This window comes from Podarcis erhardii, assembly GCF_964252035.2.
Source record: "Podarcis erhardii genome assembly, chromosome: 1".
Taxonomy (NCBI): domain Eukaryota; kingdom Metazoa; phylum Chordata; class Lepidosauria; order Squamata; family Lacertidae; genus Podarcis; species Podarcis erhardii.
In genome coordinates this window covers 39,893,670-39,903,676 of record NC_138497.1, presented here as the reverse complement: position 1 = coordinate 39,903,676, position 10,007 = coordinate 39,893,670, and the positions used below count along the sequence as shown (strand labels likewise).

Here is a 10,007-nt window from a genome sequence, read left to right as displayed (position 1 = left end):
AAGTTAAATCTCACTAGGATTGCTTCTTCATGGGTAACAACAATGAAAACAAAAACAGAAGTGATTGGTGGGCCCCGTGAATTCACAGGAATCTGCCTTGCACCAAATCAGACCTTTGGGTCTACTAGCTCAGACTTGTCCACACTGATTAGTAGTAGCTGCCCAGGGTTTCAGACAGCGGTTCTCTGAGCCCAGCTTTATGGCATTGCTTTCTCTCTAGCTTTGATGAACTAGGCTAGTTCTCAGCTGGTTTCAGGCTGAACTGAAAGCTGAAACTTTCAGCCAAGTCTATTTTTTCACCTACAAAAAAATGCCTAACCCTTTTAGCCTAGGGAAACTGAGCTAGTTCCTTAAAGGCTAGCCCTACCCTTTTTAAATTTACACTGATTCTCCCACTAGATAGATCAATATTTTGTGGAGCTATACACTTCACTGCTGTGATGTGCATTATTGCAGCAGACCTTTTCTGAGCCTTAAAAAAACAAAGGGGGGGGAGCATGAACAGCAAATGTTGCTGCTGTGCGATTTTTTTTTAAAAAAATCAGATTGACTTGATGAACTCTCCTGTACATGCCTAAAAAGTGATATTTGGATGTATCCTCAATGTTGTTCATGTTGTCATATAATAATAGCCAGCATCTGGGCAAAGATTAGAATGCATATAGAATGTACCTATAGTCATCTGGAAATGCAAATATATTTGCAGCCGTCACATCTGCATCCATTTAAATCACATAAGGGATAGATTCAAATGACCAGTCAAGTAGCATTTGATAGGCGATTAATAAACTACTCATCATGTGAGCCAGGATGCCAGTCATCTAACAAGAGGTATGGATGTACGTAGTACTTAAAAGGGAACTGAAGAACAGAAGTACTTTTCTGAATTTGGGCCAAACATATTTTGAGGATTTCCAGTCACTTTTGTGCTTCTTTTTCTAAGGGTCCTAGCAAATGAGTCATTCAGCAACAATGTTAATTCAACAATAGTTACCAATTTACCGTATTTTTCGCTCTGTAGGACGCACCCGGCCATAGGACGCATTTTGTTTTAGAGGGGGAGAACAAGAAAAAAAAATTCTCCCCCTCTCTGCTCAGCGCCCCTTCAGCGAAGCCGCAGGAGAAACGGAGCCCCTTCCATTTCTCCTCCCGCTTGGCTGAAGGGGCACTGCACAGTTCTCCCTCTCTGCTGAAGCCAGGAGAGTCTTGCTCTCCCGGCTTCAGCAAAAGGAACTCAAAGCCTCCGGAGCGCAGCGGGAACTCACGCTGCACTCCGAAGGCTTCAGGTGGCTATACCTGAAGCCTGAAGAGCGAGAGAGGTCGGTGCGCACCGACCCCTCTCGCTCTCCAGGCTTCAGCGAAAGCAACGCAAAGCCAAGGAGCGCGGAGGGAGCACTCCCTCTGCGCTTCGGAGGCTTCGCGTTGCTATTGCTGAAGCCAAGGAGGCACACACATTTCCCCTTAATTTTTGGAGGGGAAAAAGTGCATCCTATAGGGTGAAAAATACAGTAAGTTTAGGTGTGCAACTGTGTATAAAAACAAGAGTATGCCACAAAGAGTATGCCACGTATAGCTACATGTTCTAGCGCAGCCTTCCCCAATGGGCATCCCTGATCATTAGCAATGCTTGGTATGGTCTTATGGGAGTTGTAGTCCAAAACATCTCAAGGGCACCTGGTTGGGGAAGACTGCTTTAGTCATAAGAGCTGGAATTTACTACATTTACTACTTCAGAAAATGTAATTATAAATCCTAAGTGATGAATGCTGGGGGGGGCGTGTTTTGTTTTTAGTAACTTGTACCACCAATCTGCATTTGAGAAAACACTGATCAGCTCTCGGCAACCCTGATGATGCATCAAAGGCAATCTTGTACATTGAGTTCAGTCAGGACCGGTTCCCCTTGTGCCCCTCAGATAAATATTACTATGAATATAGAGTTTCTGACAATAGTTTCTGTACCATGGGTCTGGACTCTTACCTCTCTGGAGGCACCATTACAAAGTCAAAATTAATCAAAAGAAAATAAAGGAAACCCCAGTGTTGATTTTCAAAACTGAAACCCAACAGAATCGCTGCTAAAATAACAGAACTGCCTGATGCAAAACCTACAAGTACAAGGAAATTCTGAGTTAGGGCAGATGCAGTAACCTTAACGCAACCCTGCCGAGCCGACCAATTGCATACATATGGTATGTAAACTAACCTGCTGCTCTGAGACTCTGTTAGAGGACCATATGTCTTGTAACGGGGAGGCAGAGGAGAGCTAAGTGAAGGGGGTATTTGAGATTGTCTCTGTTCAGAATGTCTTCATGTCTGATTGGATTACATTAACACCTTCATGCTACCATAATATTTCCTGCTTCTTAACTCTGGTCTCCCCTTAACCCTGTAATGTTGGATTCGGTACGGCTACACCAAGTGCAACAGCACAGGGCCTTTCGCTGAAATGAATCACGCACCACAAAACATCCTGAGCTTACATAAACATTTGATTGTAGGCATTTTCTGTCAAATAGCCCAGTGCTTTTTTTTCATAAAGGCGAGCGTATATTATCATGCCCTTCTGCAAAATCCAGAAGTCCTGATTCCGATTCCACCACCTGCCCGCCCGGAACCTCAGAGTGTTTCTAGCTCTGAAGAAACTCTATATTTTGTCCTACCGGATGTGGCAAGGGGCTCTATAGTGTATGTCAGGCTTGAGCTGCAACATTTCTCAGCTTTGTTCTTTCCACCACTTCGACTATCCTCTGGACAATTCGGCGCAGATTAACACAGCCCATTTTCCTGTAAGCAGTAACACAAACCAAGATGTGTCTTTTACTCCATTAAATATTAATTCGCATCATTTAATATTAAAGAGGTTGCATTCCTACTGCTCCCCCTCCTTCCCCACACACTTCTCCTCTGATCCATACAACCCATTTCTGAGTGTCTCAAAGATATAGATATAGATATAGATATAGATATAGATATAGATATAGATATAGATATAGATATAGATATAGATATAGATATAGATATAGATATAGATATAGATATAGATATAGATAGATATATATTACAAGGCCCATTGTATGGGGGGGGGGGAAACATTGTTAATTCTCCAAGGAGGCTGAAGATGCCAATTGGATCAGTGACCTGCTTCAGCCGCATACACAGAAGAAACATACTGAACAAAACGCTGAGGAGGAAATTGTTCTTCAATTGAGAACACACAGCAAGATGCCAGCTTATACCAGAATACCTATAGCACAGCCACAGAATACCACTTAGATATATAATATATGCTGTAAGAAATGGGTGGACATGCCTAGGGATGCTGGAGAATTGCGACAAAAACTGAAAAGGGATCAGAAATTGCTGGTGTTTGCTCATTTTTCCCATGCCCAGAATGGAAAGCAATCCAGCAAACACAATTGGCACTTGCAGTTGCTGTTGCTTTCATTCTGCGAATGATACGTAGTCCGTTACGTTGCCCCCCACCCGCCTCCATCGGCATTGCGTTTCCCTTGCAGTGAAATGAATGGGGGTGGAAGGACATGATGAAAAACACAGTTTACAGGATTTATGGAATTAATTACTCGTGTAATTTTGCCACAGGGTACAGCAAAATAAAGTGATTTTTTTGTGGAAGGTGAACTGCAGTGGGACAGAAACAGTGCTACATTCAATGAATGCAGGGCAGAAAGGAAAGTGCTGCCTTCATCCATCCCTATTCAGGCTACAGACTTGTCAGAACTACACTTATTTTTCTACTGGAACTCCATGATCTATCAGTGAAGCCTGCTCTTAAAATGAAGCAGAGTATCTTAAGATGATATTTTTAGTATTTCTCTTTGGGGATTTTAGACCTAAGTGCATTCAATAACTTTCATGAAAAAGCAGGATATAAAAATGAAAAAATAAAATAAACAAACTGTTGAAGAACTATTAGTGAGCCTTCCCACATCCCCAACCTCCCATGTTTCTGGACAAAACCCAGTGTATGCTTTGAAATGGGATGACAAATGCTTTTCCACATCTGTACTGAATCATGATAATATTAGTAAAATCAAAGGGCCCTGGATACCTAAGATATCCCCTTAACTTTCAACTGGGCAGGGGAGCAGGAAGAACAGAAAAGCAGGCACCGCCATTTCCTCTTGGGTTAATAAGAAAGATTCCTAATTGAGGATCCATTAGTACTTAACAAAATTTGATAGGCTTCAATGTACATATGATGGCAATGTATGCCAATTAACTCCCACTTTTCTAATGCACCTCCATTCACTCACTCTTGTGGCCTATAGGCTGATGGAGGGGGATAAATGAGGAGTTCTCTCAGATTTGTTGCCAACAACAGATGGTGCTAAGAGCCCAGGCAGTGAGTTGGCAAATCCCTCTCCCTCCCATTTCCTCGTTCCCCAAGCTCTGTAACCAATTTAGCCTTTGGAGCTGGCATTACTCCGACCATTCTGACTCAATTCCCAACCTAGGCTTGCTAGCATGCTACTCAATATGCTACTGGTTAACCTGAGGACTGCTAATCATGCATTCTTTCAAATGCTATGAGAATCAATTAGCACTAGGGGTGGGGGAAGGAGAAGAAGAATTAAAGGCCATGCCCTTAATAAGCAAATCCGAGAAGAAAGAGATCCCTTGTTTAAATACAGTGTCTTCCCAGGATGCTGGAGGTTGCGAAGTGCATCGCTCAATACAGTTACCAGACCAGCCACTCTATGGTTTTTGCTAATAAGCAGCATGGTGCTAAACTTCTGCAACACCTTTCCTGGGTCTAGCTCTTCCATTCAAATTAAAGTTTGCTTTGTTGATTGGTCCCAGTTTATAGATGCATATATTTATTTCTCCCCTGGGGTTACAGAACAGCTTTCTTGGCATCATGCAGATTTTGGGAAGGCCAGGGATGCTATGGGGAGAGGAAAAGAGCTGCTGTATTAAAAGCAATTAGCTTTAACCAAAGAGTTAAGGCAAGCTTGTTGGCTGAGAAGTGAAGAAACTTCACCTGGCAGGGTTGCTGCGTCAAAGGGGGAAAATACTGTAACTATGGATACAGCGGCTAACTGAAATATAATTCACCCACCAAAAAGGCCCAAGCAAAAGGAAACAAATCACTTTGCCACCAAAGCCTTGGATATCAAACTCCCGGCATTAGGCCAAAAACGGAAACCCTTTCAACGGAGAGACTGACAGGCACGTAAATTTCAACAGAAAAATTTGCAGCATGAATGTCTCTTTTTTAGTGTTGTGTTTCTCCTGAGAGACTTTGTGTGTACAATAGGATGTTTTCTCGTGGATTTTTTCAGCTCCATTTCAGACACAAAAGACAGCCTGCTCCCCTTCAAGTTCTCAAAAGCTTCATTCAGAGCAGCATTCAATAAAATCTGAAATAGTGGAAGCGCAGATACGTTAGAAGATTCTGAATGGAGAAAAATATGAGATGACTGCTATTGGGATGCCATAAAGTTACACAGGGAATTCTCTGTCTAATTCTAAAAGATGGCAACTCATAGATTTGAAGTTTTGCATTTTGGCATACATAAATAAAAGGTCGCAAGGTTGACTCCATACCCCTACTTTTGAGTCAGTGCAGCACAGCTGAATAACTGCAATACCTGCATTGATGCTACTTGGCAACTGAAATTTTATGATTTTATTGTTTTCTTTGTGCTGTATATCACCCTGAGAACTTCGGCTGAGAGGCAGGCAAATAAAAAATCTAATTGATAAAAATAAATAATAAAATGGGTCCAATTTAGTGAAGGTGAACAAATCACTGTCTCTCGGATTCAGTTTGTATCTATGCCACTGGAATCTCAAGCTCTGAAGGCACATTAAAGAACTGTAAAGGACTTGGCAAGGCAAAGATGATTAAGGGGCTGAAGCAACTTGTTGACAAGAAAAGGCTAAACCACATGGGAACAGTTTTTGTCAGGGTCACAGAACAGTAGAGAAAGGTGCAGCTTCCACTCCCTTCACGTTGCATTCTTGAATATAATCCCACATTTTTGGTATCTTTCTTTTAGGCAAACAAACTGATATAGCTGCATGCTACATATTTAATGTAGCGTATGGTTTGGCCAACAGTGCAATTGACTGGCAGTATAGTGGTACCTCAGGTTAAGAACTTAATTCGTTCTGGAGGTCCGTTCTTAACCTGAAACTGTTCTTAACCTGAGGTACCACTTTAGCTAATGGGGCCTCCCACTGCCGCCACGCTGCCGCTGCACAATTTCTATTCTCATCCTGAAGCAAAGTTCTTAATCCAAGGTACTATTTCTGAGTTAGTGAAGTCTGTAACATGAAGCGTCTGTAACCTGAAGAGTCTGTGACCTGAGGTAGATTCTAGGCAAAGAAAGGCAAGGCCTTCTTCCACACAAAACAAAATGAATCCCCAGAATTCATTCGCATAAGATGTGATGGTGTCCGGACAGCTCTACAAGTGGATCAAACAAATCCACAGAGTGTGGGGCTATCAATGGATGTTAGCTACATGCCATCACCACTGAGGCCTAGGGGTCATGGGGCTATTGCTATCATAGTCTATTTGTAGGCTTCCTAGAGGCATCTGTAAAAGAGGATGATGGACTAGATGGGAAAGCAGAGGTCTTCTAATGATTTCCCACTTCTAATAAGGTGGAATAACACTACTATTTTAAATCTGGCCACATGTCTGCTGTGCTTGCACGCCATGATTCCAGATATGGGCTGGCATCTCAACTGGGGACAGTGTAGCTCCCAATCTGTCTCTATGACACACATGGCACGTAAAATTGGTGTCGATGAAAACCTGGGGAGAGGGTCCAATAGGTTAATGAACTATGTCACACGGTTTCAGCCCATCTCTAACAAAATCCTGGAAAACAAAATCTAGGTGGATAAATGTCACATTTGGGGACATTAAATTAAACAGTAGTCCCAGTGAACAAAGGAATTTGCCAAAGAGCAGCCAGATTTGGAAAGTGAACCATTATGCTCACAGAACGCAATATGCAAAATTCCAGTGCAATATGTTTTCAACAAAAGGAAGAGGTCAGAGAGTGTAACTTCTAGCATGACTTTGCACAGAGATTTGGGCCTAGTCTATTAATCAGAAGCATGGGGTAAAGGCAATGGCCCATGCCCATAAAAGCTCAGTGTTATAAATAATAGCAATGCTGATGCTTCAATATACAAAGAACTCAATGAATGCAATGGTCATATCTTTGAACAGTGAAATTTCTTCTACTTTAGGGCATGAGCTCAATCCCAGAAGCCCTCCATTTTAGTCAATAGCAAAAAAACTATAGTTTTTACTTTAAGTGCTCTGTGAGGGGCAATTCATATGTTGCTTTTTGTCAGTCAACACACCACTATTGAGAGTGATATCTGTGCCTAAACTTCCAGAGAAACATAATGTGTGATTGCTTCTCTGCCAGTGTGTATACTGCAGGGCTCCATATCGATACTGAAAACACTCCATTATCACAGATGGATATATAGTCCCTATGCTGGAACAAAGAACACTGAAATTATCTTCTGATTCGAAAATCCATCATATCTCATTATGCAGAGTCACAGAGTTGCATGAGATGGCACCTTAGTTTTGTCATTGATACAGCATGGACCAGATTGCAGCAGCCAGACTGAGGGGAGTCTCAGTGGACCTTTAGGATGGTCTATCTTCAGGGAGTAACACAGTCCAAAGGATTCCAAGTGATGCTGAAGGCTGACCCGGGACATGTTCTAGTTGAAATGTGGAGCTCAAAGCAGCATACCAATTGTATGCTCTCAGCAGCCCTGTGTGGCAGGTTAGGCTGATAGGCTGCCCAAGTGTCACCTAGTGATGAGTGCCATGGCTCAGTGGGGATCTTAAACCTGAGTCTCCTGGTCCCCCTCCAATGCTCTAAACACTACTACACACTAACTCACTTAAAGAACTGTAAGTCCATCCAGCCTGCTTAGAGAGCTCTGAAAAAGATGGAAGGGAAGTTCCTTTGGGAACATGTCTCACATTCACTTACCAGATACATATATGGATCACCTTGGTATGCTATGGGGACTTTAACTCAGTCTGTGGGTTTCTGTTCCCTCTTCTTCCAATCAGCCCCTTCCAACACTCTCTGCAACTGTTTTGGTGGGTTATATATAGAAATAATGAAGAAGGGGGAAAAAACCCTCAAAATACCTTCTCAGTAACTGTCTTGCTGCTGAGGTCTGATAAACAATGGGACTATTAGCAAGAATGCATTATCATGCCTGGTGATATTTCATAGGGTATTTGACAATCCATAGGGGCTGCTTCTGCTGCTCCATAAATAAGATATACTATTTAATGGGTCTCTTTTATCATACACATCATGGTGAATCTACAAGAACATCACTTAACTTGGCCTATCCATCTTTCACCCACCACGTCCTTACAGACATCAACAAACTGAAATAACACGTTGGATTTTCTATTATGAATATGTATTTTTGTACTTTACATGCTCAATTTTGCTTCCTCCCCATCAGGTCGGGTAGTGCCCGATATATTATGAAGAGTGATTGACTGAGGGAGTGTAGTTCTCAGACACCTGAGGGGTTATGTAAAACACTGTGGAACCAAGTGATTGTGAGCTATAGTCCACACACTTTAGCTGTAAATTTACCCCGTCAGCTAGGTACACTGGAAATACATATTATGCTAATACTCTCTTGCCCTCCCTCAAGAAGCTCCCTCTGCAGAGATGCACTGTACCTATGACGTGCCATGTTTTCTCAGATACAGTTTTGTTATACATAAAACAAGCCAACATGAAAATTTGAATATTCCGTTCTATCAACCCATTAGTTATGAACTCATTAAAATAATGCATCAAATGAACTGTGATGCAATGTTTTAAGGCCAAGGGATTGGGCGTTTTGCAACCACAAACTAATAAACTTCTATAGCTTTTCATGGCAATGTACCTGCTGAAAATAGCTCTAAACTTGCTCTTCAGATTAGTATAAATGAATTCTTGCTACATTGGTTAATGTGAATTTTTGTATCAATTTTATTTTACTTTTTTATATATATTTTGCAAAGTCTTCTGATCATTATTATCGTTTCTATGTACAGCCTGCCTTTGATTTCAACAGGGCCTCAAGACAGCTTACAACTCATCAGATTTGGCTCTGATCCACTGGCTCTGAGATGCCAAGGGTTGAACCCAGGACTTTCTGCCTGCAAAGATTACAGTCTCTTCCCATGTATGCATGTAAAATAGTACACAAGAATACAGTGGTACCTTTGTTCTCAAACAGCTTAGCTGCTGAACAAATCAGCTCCCGAACGCCACAAACCCGGAAGTAAGTGTTCTGCTTTGTGAATGTTTTTTGGAAGTCGAACGGATGCTCCTGCAGCCAATCAGAAACCATGCCTTGGCTTTCGAATGGTTTCGGGTGTTGAACGGATTAAGTTCAAGAACCAAGGTACTACTGTATACTCATTACAGCACTAAAGCTTTCATGCTCACTTCCTGAGAAAGTTATGACTATTTGCCCCACATCTTCTGCAGTGAAGACAGGGACAAATAATTCATTCAGCTTTCTTGCAGTCTCCTTACCTTTATTTAGCACATCTTTTACTCCCTATTCATCCAATAGTCCAACAATCTCCCTTGCTAGTTTCCTGCTCCTGACGTATTTTAAAAAAGATTTCATTGTTGTTGCTGCTCCTAATGGTTTCAGAAACATAGTCCTCAGATTCTATTTTTGCATCTCTCATGGCAGTCACAGGGAACCTGTGGCCCTGTAGTGGTGTGTTTCAACCACAATATGTAGTCCAGGGCCTGATTCAGTATCTCAGAAAAAGACTCAATTCGACTTGGACCAATTTGGAAAGTGCCTATTTTGGCTCAGATCTGCCTGGCTTCAGAAAATATGAAGATGCCAATATATATATATATATATATATATCAGTAGCTCTTGAAACGTCTACCTCAACTGTTGGAAGTATTAAGCCTCTGAATATTAGCTCCAGGAAATGACAAGTGCTGTTCA

At 41.8% G+C, this 10,007-nt stretch overlaps 1 long non-coding RNA gene across 1 annotated transcript in view; it reads right to left on the bottom strand.

Moving 5' to 3' along the window:
- Window positions 1-822: 822 nt before the first annotated feature.
- The window catches only part of LOC309345587, a 65,754-nt gene continuing 56,569 nt past the window's right edge, over window positions 823-10,007 (bottom strand). Inside the window, exons 3-4 of the long non-coding RNA XR_014158316.1 lie at window positions 2,663-2,786; window positions 823-947 (exon numbers count right to left, since the gene is read on the bottom strand). This is a non-coding gene — a long non-coding RNA (uncharacterized lncRNA). The remainder of the gene's footprint in view (window positions 948-2,662; window positions 2,787-10,007) is intronic.